Source organism: Chiloscyllium plagiosum, chromosome 4, assembly GCF_004010195.1.
Source record: "Chiloscyllium plagiosum isolate BGI_BamShark_2017 chromosome 4, ASM401019v2, whole genome shotgun sequence".
In the NCBI taxonomy this organism is placed as follows: Eukaryota; Metazoa; Chordata; class Chondrichthyes; order Orectolobiformes; family Hemiscylliidae; genus Chiloscyllium; species Chiloscyllium plagiosum.
The window spans coordinates 82,141,485-82,160,020 of record NC_057713.1 but is presented as its reverse complement, the minus strand read 5'-3'; the positions used below and the strand labels follow the sequence as shown (position 1 = coordinate 82,160,020).

Genomic DNA, 18,536 nt, shown 5'->3' with positions numbered 1-18,536 from the left:
GAGCACTTTGAGGCTAGTGACCATAATTCTATTAGTTTTAAAATAGTGATAGAAAAGGACAGGCCAGATCTAAAAGTTGAAGTTCTAAATTGGAGAAAGGCTAATTTTGACGGTATTAGGCAAGAACCTTTCAAAAGCTGATTGGGCACAGATGTTTGCAGGTAAAGGGATGGCTGGAAAACGGGAAACCTTCAGAAATGAGATAATGAGAATTCAGAGAAGGATATTTCTGTTAGGGTGAAAGGAAAGGCTGGTAGGTATAGAGAATGCTAGATGACTAAAGAAATTGAGGGTTTAGTTAAGAACAAGAAGAAAGCATATGTCAGGTACAGTCAGGATAGATTGAGTGAATCCTTAGAAGAGTACAAAGGCAGTAGGAGTAAACTCAAAAGGGAAATCAGGAGGGCAAAAAGGGGACATGAGATAGCTTTGGCAAATAGAGTTAAGGAGAATCCAAAGGGTTTTTGTAAATTCATTAAGGACAAAGGGGTAACTAGTGAGAGAACAGGGCCCCTCAAACATCAGCCTTTGTGTGGAGCTACAGAAGATGGGGGAGATACTAAACAAGTATTTTGCATCAGGATAAAAGGGTAACTAGTGAGAGAACAGGGCCCCTCAAACATCAGCCTTCGTGTAGAGCCACAGGAGATGGGGAGATACTAAATGAGTATTTTGCATCAGTATTTACTGTGGATAAGGACATGGAAGATATAGAATGTAGGGAAACAGATGGTGACATCTCGAAAAATGTCCATACTATAGAGGAGGAACTGCTGGATGTCTTGAAATGCATAAAAGTGGATAAATCCCCAGGACCTGATCAGGTGTACCCTAGAACTCTGTGGGAAGCTATGGAAGTGATTGCTGTGCCTCTTGCTGAGATAGTTGTATCATCAATAGTCACAGATGAGGTGCCGAAAGACTGGAGGTTGGCTAATGTGGTGCCACTATTTAAGAAAGGTGGTAAGGGCAAGCCAGGGAACTACAGACCAGTGAGCCTGACATCGGAGATGGGCAAGTTGTTGAATGGAATCCTGAGGGACAAGATGTACATGTATTTAGAAAGGCAAGGACTGATTATGGACAGTCAACATGGTTTTGTGTGTGGGAAATCATATCTCACGAACTTGACTGAGTTTTTTGAAGAAGTAACAAAGAGGATTGATGAGGGCAGAGCAGTAGATGTGATCCAAAGGACTTCATTAAGGCGTTCAACATGGTTCCAAATGGGAGACTGGTGAACAAGGGTAGATTACATGGAATACAGGGAGAAATAGCTATTTGGATACAGAACTGGCTCAAAGGTAGAAGACAGAGTGTGGTGGTGGAGGGTTGCTTTTCAGACTGGAGGCCTGTGACCAGTGGAGTGCCACAAGCATCGGTGCTGGGTCCACTACTTTTACGTCATTTATATAAATGGTTTAGATGTGAGCATAAGAGATATAGTTAGTAAGTTTGCAAGATGACATCAAAATTGGAGGTGTAATGGACAGCAAAGAAGGTTACCGGAGATTACAACAGGATCTTAATCAGATGCGCCAATGGGCTGAGGAGTGGCAGATGGAGTTTAATTTAGATAAATGTGAGGTGCTGCATTTTGGGAAACAAATCTTAGCAGGACTTATACACTTAATGGTAAGGTCCTAGGGAGTGTTGATGAACAAAGGGACCTTGGAGTGCAGCTTCATAGCTCCTTGAAAGTGGAGTCGCAGGTAGATAGGATAGTGATGAAGGAGTTTGGTATGCTTTCCTTTATTGGTCAAAGTATTAAGTACAGGAGTTGGGAGGTCATGTTACGGCTGTACAGGACATTGGTTGGGCTACTTTTGGAATACTGTGTGCAATTCTGGTCTTCTTCCTATCAGAAGGATGTTGTGAAACTTGAAAGGGTTCAGAAAAGATTTACAAGGATGTTGCCAGGGTTGCAGGATTTGAGCTATCGAGAGATGCTGATTAGGCTGCGGCTGTTTTCTCTGCAGCATCAGAGGCTGAGGGGTGACCATATAAAAGTTTATAAAATAATGAGGGGCATGGATAGGATAAATAGACAAAGTCTTTTCCCTGGGGTGGGAGAGTCCAGAACCTGAGGGCATAGGTTTAGGGAGAGAGGGGAAAGATATAAAAGACACCTGAGGGGCAACTTTTCATGCATAGGGTGGTATGGAGTGCGCTGCCAGAGGAAGTGGTGGAGGCTAGTACAATAGCAACATTTAAAAGGCATCTGGCTGGGTATAATAATAGGAAGGGTTTGAAGGGATATGGGCCGGGTGCTGGCAGTTGGGACTAGATTGGGTTGGGATATCTGGTCAGCATGGACAAGTTGGACTGTTGGTCTGTTTCCATGCTGTACATCTCTGTGACTCTATGACTCTCAAAGCATCCAATATCGCGAAACTACCCCATTATCCCGGCCTTAACCTCCAAATACACCGCCACATGATCAGAAATGGTTATGTTCCCAATTTTACAAGACAGCACAGAATCCAAAAAAGCCAAATGGAGCAAGAAACAAATCAATCCTTGTGTAACACTTGTGTGGATTGGAGAAAAAGGTGAAATCCCAACCTGCCAGGTGAAGACATCTCCATAAATCCACAAATCCCAACTCCACACATAAGTCCACCAATTGTTTAGATTGTGGAGATGCGCCCTGGGAACCCCTGGACATCCTATCCACTGTGGGATCCATGAGGCGTTTGAAGTCTCCCTCTATAATAGTATGGCATGTTCCAAGGGCAATCAACCTAGAAAGCGCATCAGTCAGAAATATGGGGGTATGCCAGGGAGGGGGTGGGGGGGGGAGGCAGGCAGTAAACATTCAGAATACCGTATTCCTCATCATGTATTAAAGCTTTGAGAATCTCAAACCGCCCATATTCATCCTTAATATGACCGAGCAACTGGAATGGGAGATTTGTCTGAACAAATAAAGCCACTCCCCTGCTTTTAGTGTTAAATGAATGAAAAGAACACCCGGTCAAACCTCTCCTGCTGCAACTTTAGATGCTCCTTGTAATCAAAATGGGTTTCTTGTAAAAGAGTGACATCAACCCTTTCCTTTCTAAGGCTTGAAAGTACTTTCTTTCTCTTAATTGGTGAATGACTCCCCTTAATATTCCAGGTGCACTGAAAATGGCCAATTTATCAAACGGCAACTTTGTATTGTGTTGGTCTCAACAGTAGACAGACCTAAAATAAAATGCAAGGACAACTAAGTTAAAAATAAAGTTCGGTACCCATGGGGGTGGCCTCAACCGGGACCTTGGGTTCATGTCACACTACAGGTGACCCCACTGCACTACACACACAGACACACACTCCTACAGACCCTCTCTTATATATAAGCTCTCACTCATACATTCACACATACACCCTCTCACAGACTTTTACCCCTTTACAGTCACACACACTCTCTCAGAGACATTCATATCATCCCCCCACCCCTGTATATACACACACACACACACATATAAGTTTGTGGGGTGAATTTGTACTTGCAGAATTATATTTTATTTTGCTCAAAAACTGCACGAATCCATGTAAGATTCTGTTCCTTTTTTAGATTAGACTCAGTCCGAACACTGGGGAACAGACAGCCTTACACAGGGCACCTCACACCTTCAATTCATTATTTGGACCAACATGGCAACTATTATTAAAGTTCACTGGAGAATGTAATTTTAAATTCCAGGATTTACTTTTGAAAGAACTGAAACCAACATGCCCATTCTAAAAGATGAGAGATTTAACAAACAATCCAGGTCTTTTTCAATATATAATTTCAGTTATAGCCCACTGTAAACTTTTGCTATAAATTCTGTGTCCTAAGATCTTATACTCCACAACCACCTGATGAAGGAGCAGTGCTCCGAAAGCTAGTGCTTCCAAATACTGTAAACCTGCTGGACTATAGCCTGGTGTTGTGTGATTTTTAACTTTGTACACCTCAGTCCAACACTGGCACCTCCAAATAAGGACAAATAAAACCTACTCTTGATTTAATACCAATGATTGAAAAAGATTGGAGAGCTGTTTTAAAAAAGAAACTGGGTGCGCTATTTAAATGAAGGAGGTAGAGAAAAGGCAGTAAATTAAAACTAGTTAGTCTGGCATTGATAGCAGAGAAAATGCTAGAGTCCATTATGAAACATTTAATAGCAGAGCATTTGGAAAACAACCACAGGATTGGATTGAATCAATATGGATTTACAAAAGAGAAAATAGTGCCTGACAATTTGTTTCTGGAGTTTTGCAAGATGTAACTAGCCAAGTTGATAAGAAGGCGGGGGGGGGGGGGGGGGGGGGGGGAGCATGGCTCTGGTTTACTGGGACTTCCAGAATGTTTTCAATAAGTTTCAAATAACAGATTAACATGTAAAAATGAAACTTCGAATTGAGAATACTGTACTGATAGGATTAGAGACTGGGTTACAGACAGGAAACTAGGAATAAACAGGGTCATTTTCCAAATAGTAGCCAGCAGGGTTCAGTGTTTGGACCACAACTACACTCAATATATTATTCATATCAATGAGGGAACTAAATCTCCAAGTTTGCAATGACAGTTGGGTGGGAGGATGAGCTGTGAGGAAGATGCAGAAATGTTTGTGTGATTTGACAAGTTGAGTGGACAAATGCATGGTGGATGAAATATAATGTGGATAAGTGTGAAATTATCTGCTCTGGTAGCAAACACAGGCAGATTATTTCAATGGTGATAGATTGTGAAAGGGAATGGTACAACAAGACCTAGGTGTCTTTGTGAAAAGAGCTGGTGCATTGAGACCTGGTTGTCTTTGTACATCAATTGTTGAAAGTAAGCATGCAGGTGCAGCAGAAGGTGAAAAAAGCAAATGGTATGTTGGCCTTCATAACAAGAGGATTTGATTATTGGAAGGGATGTTTTGCTGTAATTACAGAGGGCCTTGGTGAGCCCATACCTGAAATACTGAGCAGCTTTAGTCTCCTCATCTGAAGATGGATGTTCTGGCTATGGAGAGACTGCGACTAAGGTTTACCCGATAGATTCCTGGGATGACAGGTCTGAGGTATGAAGAGAAATTGGATCAGAGTATATTCACTAAAGTTTAGAAGAATGTGGGGAGATCTCAGAAATCTATAAAATTCTAACAGGACTTGACAGAGCAAATGTAGAAAGGATGTTCCTAATAACCGGGGAGTCCAGAACCAGGGGACGTGTTTTAAGGACTGTGAAATCGAAAGTGGTGAGCCTCTAAAATTCTGTATTACAGAAAGTGGTTGAGGCCAAAACATTGAATGGTTTCAAGGAGTTAGAAATGGTTCTCGAGTCCAAAGGGATCAAAGGATATGGGGAGAAAGTGGGAGCAGTATATAGAGTAGGATGATCAGCCGTGATCACATTGAATGGCAGAGCAGGCTCAAAGGACTGAACAGCCTACTCCTATTCCTCTTTTCTACGTTTTTATGTTTCCCTGGATGCAATGGTAGCACCCAGTATATTAAATAAAGTAGTTGAAGTTCTTTTAATATTCCAAAAACCAATTAAAGAATTGTCTGCTTGGAAAACTGTCAGTGAAACCCCATTATTTATTCTCTTCAACTAGGAACTATAAGCCTATTGCTCTGATGAAAAAAATTACTAAAATTGGTCGTAAAAGTGATTTGAGGATTTGAAGTTATGCATAACCTAGTTAGATATTTTGGCGGATTTATCTAATGTTAACGTTAAGGCATTCTTCAATTTCCCACCTACATTTAAAGATGAGAGCAGAGTATCGAAACAACCTATTGGCCTGGAAAAGTTGTTACGGTGCACTAAACTGATGTAATACATTCAAATTAGCAGAATGTTTCCCGGCAGTCTACTAAGCCCACTGCCTATCATTATACTTTGATTTAGATGAATGGGCTTTCTGATAAATCTAGTCCCGTTGATCTTAATTTGAAGCAATATTCATGTCTCCAGTTAATTTACAAAGCTTAAAGAGGTGCTCTTTGCTTCAAAACTGCTTTTGAGTGTCAAGCTTAACCTCTAATAATTTGGTGCCCAAATGGAATTCAGGTTGAGGCTCCACATTGTCTTAAAATATCTTCCATTGTTTTGCTCAACTTGTCTGAGCAAACACTTGTCCTGATTTATTGTTCATTTAAATGTCCCGATATTTTTTTCTTAATGGTTAAAACAGTGAAGGAAGCTATTCATCTGCAGTATTCTAGCGTCCTAAAGAAGCAGTTCAGATAGTTTAACTCTGCCACTTTTTCCCTGTACCAGAGATATAAAGCATGGAAACAGACCCTTCGGTCCAACTTGTGCATGCTGACCAGATATCCCAATCTAATCTAGTCCCATTTGCCAAAGCCCCCTAAACCCTTCATATTCATATACCAATTCAGATCGCTTTTAAATGCTGCAATTGTATTAGCCTCCACCACTTCCTCTGGCAGCTTATTCCATACATGCACCACCCTCTGCATGAAAAAGTTGCCCCTTAGGTCCCTTTAAAATTTTTCCTTCTCACTCTAAACGTATGCCCTCTAGTCCTGGACTCCCCCACCCCAGGGAAAAGACTGTCTATTTATCTTATCCATGCCCCTCATGATTTTATAAATCTCCTTCCACATTCTTCTCTTTCAGATGATCAGTTGCCCCTTGAATGACTCAATTGAAGCTGCCCCCACAGCATACTCAGGCATGGCATTCTGGATCCCAAACATTTGCTGAGTGAAATAGTTTAACCTATTGTCTGTCACCTTTACTTATTTTGCCTTAAAGTTGTGCTCTCATTTTCAATCTTACTGCAATGGAAACAGTCTTTGTTTATGCACCCTCAAATTTGAATACCTTTAAACTAAGGATAGGCAGTGGCCTAGTGGTATTATTGCTGGACTATTAAGCTGGAGACCCAGGTTCAAATCATACCATGGCAGAGGTGGAATTTGAATTCAATAAAAATCTGGAATTAAGAATCTAACGATGACCATGAATCAATTTGTCAGGAGAAAAAAAATCTGCTTTACTAATGTCCTTTCAGGGAAGTAAACTGCCATCCTTAAATGAATAAAAATAATCTTCTCTCCACCTTTTCCCAGGAAAGAGTCCCAACTTCTCCAGTCTGTTTAACTAAAATTGTTCATTTCTGAAACTGTTCACTTGAATCTTTTCTGCACCCTCCCTAATTCTTCATATTCTGTTTAAAGTGGTGTGCTCAGAACTGGGCGCAATAATGCAAGTTTACAAGTTTAATGTTACTATGTTGCTTTTATACTCCATGGTCCTTTTCATAAAAGCTTCAGACAGGGTTTTCCAAAGTGAAGTGTCAAAACCTCACTTTTAAGCTCCTAAAAAGCTGCGCAGTTTTCTCGATTAGATTAGATTACTTAGTGTGGAAACAGGCCCTTCGGCCCAACAAGTCCACACCGATCCACCAAAGCACACCCACATTCCCCTACATTTACCCCTGCACCTAACACTACGGGCAATTTAGCATAGCCAATTCACCTAACCTGCACATCTTTGGACTGTGGGAGGAAACCGGAGCACCCGAAGGAAACCCAGGCAGACACTGGAGAATGTGCAAACTTCACACAGTCAGTTGCCTGAGGCGGGGATTGAACCCGGTTTTGACGTTTTATATCAGCTGTACCCCTATCTCTTAGCCCTCCCCACAACCCGCACACAACTTTTGCAGTTCTCAGAGGAATCGCAACAATTTCCAAGCATGGAAGTGGAGTTACAGTGGGAGAAAGTTTGGGAAGCACACTCTCAACATGTCCTGCTACTACCTTCAATGATTTATACTCTTTGGTCCCACTGTCCTTGAAACCCATGAACCTTTTACTTTCTTTGTTTGCAAATTTTGAAATTTGCTCGGTTCACCATTGGATAGGTCAGGAAGAACAACGAGAATTTCAGTCTAAAATCTTCCTTCAGTCCAAAAAAAAAACCCATTAGCCCGTATTCTCTTGTATCCTTCTGGCCACTCAACAAATTTGTTTCCATGTTGCTATTTTACCTTTTATTCCATGAACTCTAATTTCTCTCACAGGTCGGTTACGTGGCACATCGTTAAATGCCTTTGCAAATCCATGTACACCACAAACAAAATCATTATTCTCACCAATTGCCTCCTCAAAAAACTCCAATATGTAAGTTAAACACAATTTTGGATAGACTGGGAGGTTTTTTTTCCCCGGACCATTGTGGGGTGACCTTCTGGAGGTTTATAAAATATCATGAAGAGCATAGACAAGGTCTGTAGCCAAGGTTTTGTTCAAAGGGTAATGGTGTCCAAAACTGGAGAACATAGGTTTAAAGTGAGAGGGGAAAGATTTAAAAAGGACCCGAGGAGTAGCTTTTTCACATAGAGGGTGGTGTACCTGTGGAATGAGCTGCCAGACAAAGTCGTAGAGGTGGGTACAATTACCATATTTAAAAGACATTTGGAGAGGTACATTAATAGATAATTAAACATATTTGGGCCGAATGCAGGCAAATGGGATTACTTCAGTTTAGGATACCTGGTCAGCATGGATGAATTGGACCGAAGGGTCTGTTTCCATGTTACATGACTCTATAATTTTGAGCTTTCCTTAACCCATGTTTGTCCTAGTGATCTAGTTCAGGACAAAATTGTCATTTGTAGATGCTTCCCCACCACCCACCAAGGTTAAAATAACTGGCCTGTCATTTCTGACCTTGCCTTTGCATTACTTTTATAATAAGGCCATAAGGTTTGCAATTTTTCAGACCTCAACTGGTACTATTCTGAAGACTAATGAAAAGTTGAAAATGATGAGCAGAGCCTGCAATTTGTGCTCACTTCCCTCAGTATTTGGTTAGAATATCTTATACATTTTAAACCTTAAGTGTTTGCAATTTTTAAAACTTTGTTTAGATGCTTTGACCAGTAAGCAATATTTGCCATTTATAGTGTTCAATTTCTTTTATGGACTTATGTAAGAAACAGCCATAAGTAAATATTTTACTGTATTCTTGATACTAGTAAAATAACTTACGTATAGAAAATGTGCCCCTCTGCAAGAGAACAATTAATTTATATGTAATTGATTGGAAAGGTAGATGCAATGTGGACATTGATAACAAAGTTCAATCATCATTTTTAACTCTTCAGGTATGTTAAAATCAATGTTCCATGTAATTGTACATTAAATTTATCTTAAAAAAAAATCAAAGTACAACTATTTAAAATTATATTCCCTGGGTTCATCTAACTTTAATCTTCCGTTGCTCCTTAAGGTTTTGGAGCAGCTTTTTCCACACAGTGGAAGTCCTCCAATACCAGGACAAATTGGCCTTTTTGTGAGCTTTGATGTCAGTGGTGACTAGTAAAAAACACAGCAGGACTGTCACAAATTGCACACACAGACTAGACCAATTTATAAAGACATTGCTACTGCTAACACTGCCCAATTCAATCCACTAGTCTAGAGAATTGTAACAACTTAGAATCAGGGATTCAAATGTTTTGACATGTGTTTTCAGGTATCACTTTTGGCATACGTGCAAATTTCAGTGGTATAATTCTAAAAGAAAGCTAGTGACTTTTTGTGATTTCCTGGACTCCAATTGCCAGAAGTTGTTGTTTTCATCTATTTTTCCTAGTCAACCTGTTAAGAGCGCGGTGGGCGGCACGGTGGCACAGTGGTTAGCACTGCTGCCTCGCAGCGCCAGAGACCCGGGTTCAATTCCTGACTCAGGCGACTGACTGTGTGGAGTTTGCACGTTCTCCCCGTGTCTGCGTGGGTTTCCTCCGGGTGCTCCGGTTTCCTCCCACAGTCCAAAGATGTGCAGGTTAGGTGAATTGGCCATACTAAATTGCCCGTAGTGTTAGGTAAGGGGTAAATGTAGGGGTATGGGTGGGTTTCGCTTTGGCGGGTCGGTGTGGACTTGTTGGGCCGAAGGGCCTGTTTCCACACTGTAATCTAATCTAATCTAAAAGACGTTATAATACACCTGTGGAGTGGGTGAGACTTAAACCCAGGTCTCTCAATCCAAGAGCAGGGACACTACCACTACATCATCTAATTGACCAAGATAGTTGTAGAAACAATTGGTCTCAACTGGCCTCAGAAATATGCAGCAATTAGTCATGGTGATAACATAGATTGCACAATACACAAAGTCCTGATAGGTGAATACTGCTGTAATTATAAAGAATATCCTTCGACTTGGAGGAAGTACTGCGGTTATTCATTTATCAGCAATATCAATGCTGCAGTCATAGAGATGTACAGAACAGAAACAGACCCTTCCACACAACTCGTCCTTGCCGACCAGATATCCTGAACTAATCTAGTCCCATTTGCCAGCACTTGGCCCATATGCATCTAAACCCTTTTTATTCATATACCCATCCAGTTGCCTGTTAAATGTTGTAATTGTACCAGCCTCCACCACTTCCTCTGGCAGCTTATTCCATACACACACCACCCTCTGCATGAAAATGTTGCCCCTTAGGTCCCTTTTAAATTTTTCCACTCTCACTCTAAACCGATGACCTCTAGTTCTGGACTCTCCCACCCCAGGGAAAAGACCTTGCTATTTATCCTATCCATACCCCTCATGATTTTATAAACCTCTATAAAAGGTCACCCCCTCAGCCTCCAAAGCTCCTGGGAAAACAGCCCCAGCCTATTCAACCTCTCCCTGTAGCTCAAATCCTCCAACCCTGGAAACACCCTTGTAAATCTTTTCTGAACACTTCCAAGTTGCACAATATCCTTCCAACAGGAGGGAGGCCAGAATATTCCAAACGTGTACAGCTGCAACATGATCTCCCAACTCCTATACTCAATGCACTGACCAATAAAGGAAAGCATACCAAACTGCAGTCTAAGTGACTGTCTATTCCAAACCTGAACATTTGAAGCGCTGGAATCTCTACCATGTAAAGTATATTTATAGTTAGGAGTTGGAGGTAATTTATTCTTTTCCTGATTATTATCAAATGATCCTTTTTAAGTGCTTGAATGGACAATGATATGAGTTAGAATAGAATATAGATAACTTCAACAATGTTGACACACGGTATGCTGTCAAGCTACTGGTTCAGCAAACTATGTGTCAACATATGTGAAGCTATTCTATGTTCTATTCTAACTCATAGCTGTGTCCATTCAAACACATATAAGAAGGATCATTTGATAATAATCAGGAAAAGAATGAATTACCTCCAGTTCCTAACTGTAAAGATACTTTACATGGTAGAGACTCCAGCGCTTCAAATATTCAGGTTCGGAATGGGCAGTCACTTACACTGGCCAAAAGTTAATGACAATTTCATTTTACTTGGTATTTCTGAAACTGAGATAGTTAAATGAATGCAGTTTTTCCTGTACGACAGAGCTCTTATCATTTGTTTGCATTCAAGGTCTGGAGTTTTGCCACTCCCTTTAGAATTGCATAAGTCACTATTAATCATTAACAAACTAGTTACAGTTTTTGGCTGGGTACTGTTGACTGAGCTACAAAGTAGTGTAGGTTTAATAAAGTATAGCTGCTGTTAAAATTCATTCAATTGTGAGAAGATATACTTGAAAGGAAAGGAACTTGTAAAAATTCTGTTCTCTATTTGTGCTGTGAAACGGGTAGATATGAAACTTTGGAAACTAATACAATAGAGTCCTGAAGATAAACACAAAATGGCACAAATATTTAATAGTCAAGGCAGCATTTGTAGAGAAAGCAAGTTAATGTTTCATGGAAGTGTATCTTTCATCAAAACTGTCATAAATTAGGAGTGTAACAGATTTTAAGCAAGTATGGAGCAGCACTGGGGTGTGAAAGAGGAAGTTAAGTGACATAGTGGAAGCCACTTGTCTCATCACCATCTTCTTTGCCTACCCCATTGTACTTAATCACACTTGCCTTCCGTCCAATCACAAACTCTCTCCTTTATTCTTTACTTGCCTCCATCCTTTCCCTGCTATTGCACTTGTTTAAAACCTTTAATGTACTTGTTTTCAGTTCTGACAGAAGGTCACTCAATCTAAAGTGTTAACTCTTTTTTTTATCTCTCCAGAAATTCTACCAAAACTGCAGACTACTTCCAGATATTTCAGATTTCTGGCATCCGCAGTATTTTAATTCTGCAATGACCAGGCAGTTCTCAATCCAGATAGATAGAACAGTCTGGTTGCCATCCAACTCCAGGATCTCATCCATCAGGTTTCACGGCTACCAAGTTAAATAGAGGTTAAACTGTGTTCACATGAATATATTTACTAATCAGTTGTTCTTGTGAGTTGAAACTTTATTGCTGGAACAGCACAGCAGGTCAGGCAGCATCCAGAGAACAGGAGATTCGACGTTTCGGGCACAGGCCCTTCTTCAGGAACGTCGAATCTCCTGTTCCCTGGATGCTGCCTGACCTGCTGTGCTGTTCCAGCAATAAAGTTTCAACTTTGATACTCCAGCATCTGCAGACCTCACTTTCTCCTCGAAGTTGTTCTTGTGACCCTTGAGTGAAACCGAAGTCCACTCCACTATACAAGACTCTATTTGAGAAAGAGCAGAGAATTGTCCCTTCAGCAGCACTACTAAAATTGGTGATTCATTTTATTTGGGGAGTTACAAATTGTTTGCAGCATTAATCTAGATAACAACAGAACATAACAACAACTAACACAACAGGCATAATGTTAAAAGTCAACCCCAAGGATAGAAATGGGCAGAGACAACAATAAACTGGAGATGAAGCCTATGGTCTGGATATATTCTTATTTACCTCTCTGCCTAAAGCCAGGGCTAACTCAAGCTCCATGATCAGCATACGAAGCGGAGCCCACATTTGCCAGTCAACTGAGCGAACCACATCAATCTCACCCTGGGAATCCAAATTGTTGTGGGAAAATAAACTGCTACATATTATAGACTGGAGCCATGGATAAAGATGATAGAGATTCCAATTTCTTTCTATAACATGACTGAGCAGGAATCTCTCTGACTCTTAGACTAAAGCAGGTGCTGTGTTGAAAGGATGACACTCAATCATAAGTTAATGCTCCATCTGTTTAGCCACGTTATATACGTACTGCATCTTCTTTTGCCATGTAATGCATTGTATCCATGTGTGTTAACATGTCAGAGAACAGATAGCAGAGACACTATTACATATAAAAAGCAATTCTTCAGTAGTAGGAATAATACCAGAGGAGGGGAACGTTTTTAGACAGAGGGTGGTACACTTATGGAATGAGCTGCCAACGAAGTGGTTGAGGCAGGTATAGGAAAGGTTTAGAAGGATATGGGTCAAGTACAGGGAAATGGGGTTAGCATGGATGGACATTTTGGTCGCCATCGACTGGTTTGGGCCACAGGGCCTGTCTCCATGCTGTAGGACTCTATGACTGGCAGATCACTAATGTTACTCCCACATTAACAAAGAAAACTACAACAAATCCAGAAAACTATTAAACAGCTTAATTTCAGTGTTAGAAAAGATAATGAAATCTCTACTCGAAGATATTCAATTGACATGAATGGCTTGGATACAGAAATTGGAAGTGCAAACATTTTGTGGATGACACCAAATTGACAGAATTCATAAATACAAAGGAAAACAGGTGACAGAATATAGGAAGACATTGGTAGGCTTGCCAATGTGTAAACAATAAATAAATTTTAATCTAGACAAGGGTATGATCATGCATTTTGATAGGAAGAATAAGTAGACCATTTATTGTTCAGAGAATAAAAATCTGAATGCGTTGGAAGAACAAGACGAAAGGGAACAGAGCCATAATCACTAAGAGTAGAGTGCAGACTAATAAGAAGGTTGAACCAAAAAGCAAACCATGCACCAAGCTTCTCAGTATTGAAAAACAGTGATGTTATGCCAAATTGTTTTGAACCTTGATTAAACCACCCAGAATACTGTCTACAGTTCTGATCTTGATATTATAAGATGGAATTGGTGGCATTGCAAAATGTGAAAAAATTACTCAAAGGATGACTTTAAAAAAACAGAATAATTGTGAACCACAGTGGTTTCGGCACAAATTTATGTGAAACGCCAATTCCTACCTACCTTTCACCAGTCTCAGTAGGTACCCTTAACCCCTATTTTGTTCAGTATTTGACAGCATTTGTCGCCATCACAATGGTTGGGGGCACACTCACCATCTATGTAGTCACAGTGTCTACGATGTCATAGCCAGCACTACTGCAGCTAGGTATTTGCATCAAAGAATGAAAATGATAACGTCAGTGTTTTCTAAATATTTTAAATGAACACAAACCTGCGACTTGTCTCACTGCCTTACTTCAAACACTTGTTTGTCAGTCCTGCACCTGATCTCTCATTGCTTCTCTCCTCCTGTTTATTGCCAATACACTGTAGTATGTTGTAATGTGCTTGCTGTCCACTCTCTAAAGTCAGTAGGTTGAGGGCTACCTGATAGAAATCTTTCAGACAGGATTTGATTGGTCATCCCATTGAAAGTGCATCCAGCTGTGGAGAATTCAAAACTATAATAACAAAAAATATAAGTGGGCTCTTGTGGCACAATAGTAGTGTGTCTCCTTGAGTCAAGGAGACCTTGATTCAAGTCCCACCTCCTCCAGAGATGTGTAATAACATTTCTGAACGGATTGATGAGAAAATATTTAACAGTAAATATAGGCTAGTCATTAATAAAATCAAAAAGAGAATTTGAGAAACTTCTTTCTCCATAAATAGTAATCAGGATGTGGAACTATCAACTACGTGGAGTTGAGGCAAACAGAACAAATGCATTTAAAGGGGAGGTGGGGAAAAAAAACAAATAGAAGGATATTGTACTTTACAGATGCAAACAAGTATATGTTTGTAAAATACCAATCAGCTATGATTTAATCTGATAAGGAACTACACGGGTAGCCCTTCCACAAAGTCAAGTGAAAATTCAGGTAATAGGTTAGTCATTTTAAAAAGGAACCCAGTACATGTTTAAGGAGGAAAAATCTACTGAAAGGCTGAGACCAGGCAGATGGAAGAAGAGGAAACTCATGTGGAATTTCTTTGTTCGCACAAGAATCCCCTATCTCTCACTTTCCCAGACTGAATTCCATTTGCTAGTGCTGTGCACACCTGTCTAGTCCATTGATATCCTCCAGCTGTTTATTGCTATCCCTCTCCCCATTTATCACCCTACACGTATCAGTTGGGCCAAATGACTCATTTCTGTACTGTAACAATCCAACTGGACAATGGAACGGGCTCAGTGGGTTGAATGGTTGACTGTTGTTCTCATGGGAAATACTATTTCCCAAATTATAGAGAGCAGTAAAGTTTGACAACTGTGGAGATAGGGGATATGTAACTGTCTGGATAGCAGCTCGGTTTGTAAAGAAATAACAAGTGGAGAATAGCGTTAGAGAAATGTTATTTAGGTTGGAGACGCACGTATCAGTGCTAGGTCTTATACCTTACATTAATTATTTGGTCTTAGGAAAAAAAACAATCAAAATTTACGATTGAATACCAAACCAGAGGGACTAACAAAAAGGGGAATGCAGCATCAGACAGCAAGACTTAATTAAACTTGAAGACCAAATGATAAGGTAGCAAATGAACCATCAACAAATAAAGGTGGTCAGTGAAACCTTAGGAAATAAGAAAATGAATGTTGTGGAAGAGTATAAAAGATGAAGGGGCACTGGTGAACAAGTAAGCAAAGCAATTCAAAATGCTGACAAAGCACCGGAATTTATTTTTAGAATTGCAGAAGTCAAAAGCAGTGAATTTATATTAACATCAAAAGATCCTTGTGAGCATGTAGTTGAGCACTCTGCACAATTCAGGTTACCACAATATTGAAAAGACGTTGAAGCACTCGAGTGGATATACATGAGAACGGTCAGGGCCAATGACCCTCTCAACCTTGGGGAAGGGTAATTCTCAACAGACGAAAATGAAAACTCAGGTGTTAGAATAGATGCTAGGAGAATAAAATATTCACCCATAACAACCTGCTTTTATATCACACCTTTAACACAACACAATATTCCACAGCACCTCTTGAATACTTCAACACAAAATTTAACACAATAGATAATGGATAAAGAGCCAAAAGCTTGGTTGAGGTGATAGGTTTCAAGAGGTGTCTTAAAAGGAGAGAGTAAGGTAGACATTTGTGGGGGGGGTGGGTTCCAGAGCTTAAGGCCCAGGTAAATAAAGGCCTGGCTACCAATTTGCAATGACTAAAAAGGAATGCTTAAGATGGCATATTTACAGGAGTACAGATATCTCGGAGAGTTGAACAGCTGGAGGGAATCAGAAAGATAAACAGGGAGAGACCTGTGGAAGATGTGGTCCAGAACTAGAGGGCATAGGTTTATGGTGAGAGGTGAAAGATATAAAAGAGACCTAAGGGACAGCCTTTTCACACAGAAGGTGGTACGTGTATGGAATGAGCTGCCAAGGAAGGAGGCTGGTACAACTGCAACATTTAAAAGGCATTTGGATGGGTATATGAATAGGAAGGGTTTGGAGGGATATGGGCCAGGTGTTGGTAAGTGGGACTAGATTGGATTGGGATATCTGGTCGGCATGGACGGGTTGGACTGAAGGGTCTGTTTCCATGTCGTACATCTCTATTACTGTATGTGAAAATGATAATGAGGGTTTTAAATCAAAGTGTTGCTTAATCAGGAACCAATGTACATCAATGAGCAAAGGGTGATGGACGAATGGGTCTTTAGTACAAGAAAGCATACAAACAGGATAGTTTTGGATTAAGTTTACAGAGAAAAACAAATATGAGAAGCTTGCCAGGACTATGAAAATAGTCAAGTCCACAGATGACAAAGGTGTTGATGAGTGTTTCAGCAGCAGATGAACTGAAGTATGGGTAGAGTCAGGATAATAGAGTCAGGACAATAAAGTCATAGAGATGTATAGCACAGAAACAGATCTATCGGTGCAACTTGTCCATGCCGACCAGATACCCTAAATTAATCTAGTCCCAATTACCAGCACTGGCACATATCCTTCTAAACCCTTCCTATTCATGTACCCATCCAGATTCCTTTTAAATGTTGTAATTGTACCAGTCTCCACCACTTCCTCTAGCAGCTCATTCCATTCACACACTACCCTTTGCGTGAAAAAGTTGCCCTTCTTCGCTATCCACAATACCTCCAATTTTGATGTCATCTACAAATTACTGATTGTACCTCCCATGTTCACATCCAAACCATTTATATAAATGATGCAAAGCAGTGGACCCAGCACCGACGCTTGTGGCACACCATTAGTCACAGGCACCAGTCTGAAGAGCAACCCTCCACTACCACCTTCTACCTTTGAGTCAGCTCTAAATCCAAATGGCTAGTTTACATTAGATTAGATTAGATTACTTACAGTGTGGAAACAGGCCCTTCGCCCCAACAAGTCCACACCGACTTGCCGAAGCGCAACCCACCCAGACCCATTCCCCTACATTTACCCCTTCACCTAACACTACGGTGTAATTTAGCATGACCAATTCACCTAACCTGCACATTTTTGGACTGTGGGAGGAAACCCACGCAGACACGGGAAGAATGTACAAACTCCACACAGTCAGTCGCCTGAGGCGGGAATTGAACCCGGGTCTCTGGCGCTGTGAGGCAGCAGTTCTCCCTGTATTCAATGTGATCTAACATTGATAACCAGGCTATCATGAGGAACCTTGTCGATTGCCTTTGTGAAGTCCATATAGATCATGCCCACCATTCTGCCCTCATCAATCCTCTTCATTACTTCTTAAAAATATTGAATCATGATTGAGAGTCATGATTTCCCGTGCACAAAGCCATGTTGACTATCCCTAATTAGTTCTTGCCTTTCCAAATACATGTGAATCCTGTCCCTCAGGATTCCCTCCATCAACTTGCCCACCACTGTCATCAGGATCATTGGTCTATATAGTTCCCTGGCCTTTCTTTACTATCTTTCATAAATACTGGCACCATGTTAGCCAACCTCCAGTCTTCCGGCACCTCACCTGTGACTATTGATGATACAAATATCTTAGCAAGGAGCTCAGCAATCATTTCCCTAGATTCCCACAGAGTTCTAGGCTGCACCTGATCAGATCCTGGGATTTATCCACCCATATTCATCTCAAGGCATCCAGCATCTCCTTTGTAATACGGACATTTTTGAAGATGCCACCGTCTGATTCCTCACATTCTGTATGTGTCAGAGGTGAACAGCAAGCAACTTGAGAGTATATAGAAAAATCAAGATAGAATGAGAGTTGTTTAAATGAAAGTAGACGTTGGTGAACAATATATTCGAAGAACTGAAGATAAGAATCAAGGAAGAATGTCAGAAATGGATCATGAGTATTTAAAAAAGCAATACCATTTTTTTTGTTTGCAATTCAACTATCTGGTGCCCTCTAGTGGTCTCCAAAAATGGTTTACTTTTAACAAATCAGATTGGAAGATTGTGAAATTAATGGCACAAGGATTGAAAAAATACTCACTGTTATTTAGAAATTCTGAGGTCCAGTAGACATCTTGAAGCACTTTACAGCCAAATAAGCTCTTTTGAATTGTCGTGACT

At 40.5% G+C, this 18,536-nt stretch overlaps 1 long non-coding RNA gene across 1 annotated transcript in view; it reads right to left on the bottom strand.

Moving 5' to 3' along the window:
- Positions 1 to 18,536, bottom strand: part of LOC122549155 — a 26,167-nt gene extending 7,631 nt beyond the window's left edge. Inside the window, exon 1 of the long non-coding RNA XR_006311433.1 lies at positions 18,457 to 18,536. This is a non-coding gene — a long non-coding RNA (uncharacterized LOC122549155). The remainder of the gene's footprint in view (positions 1 to 18,456) is intronic.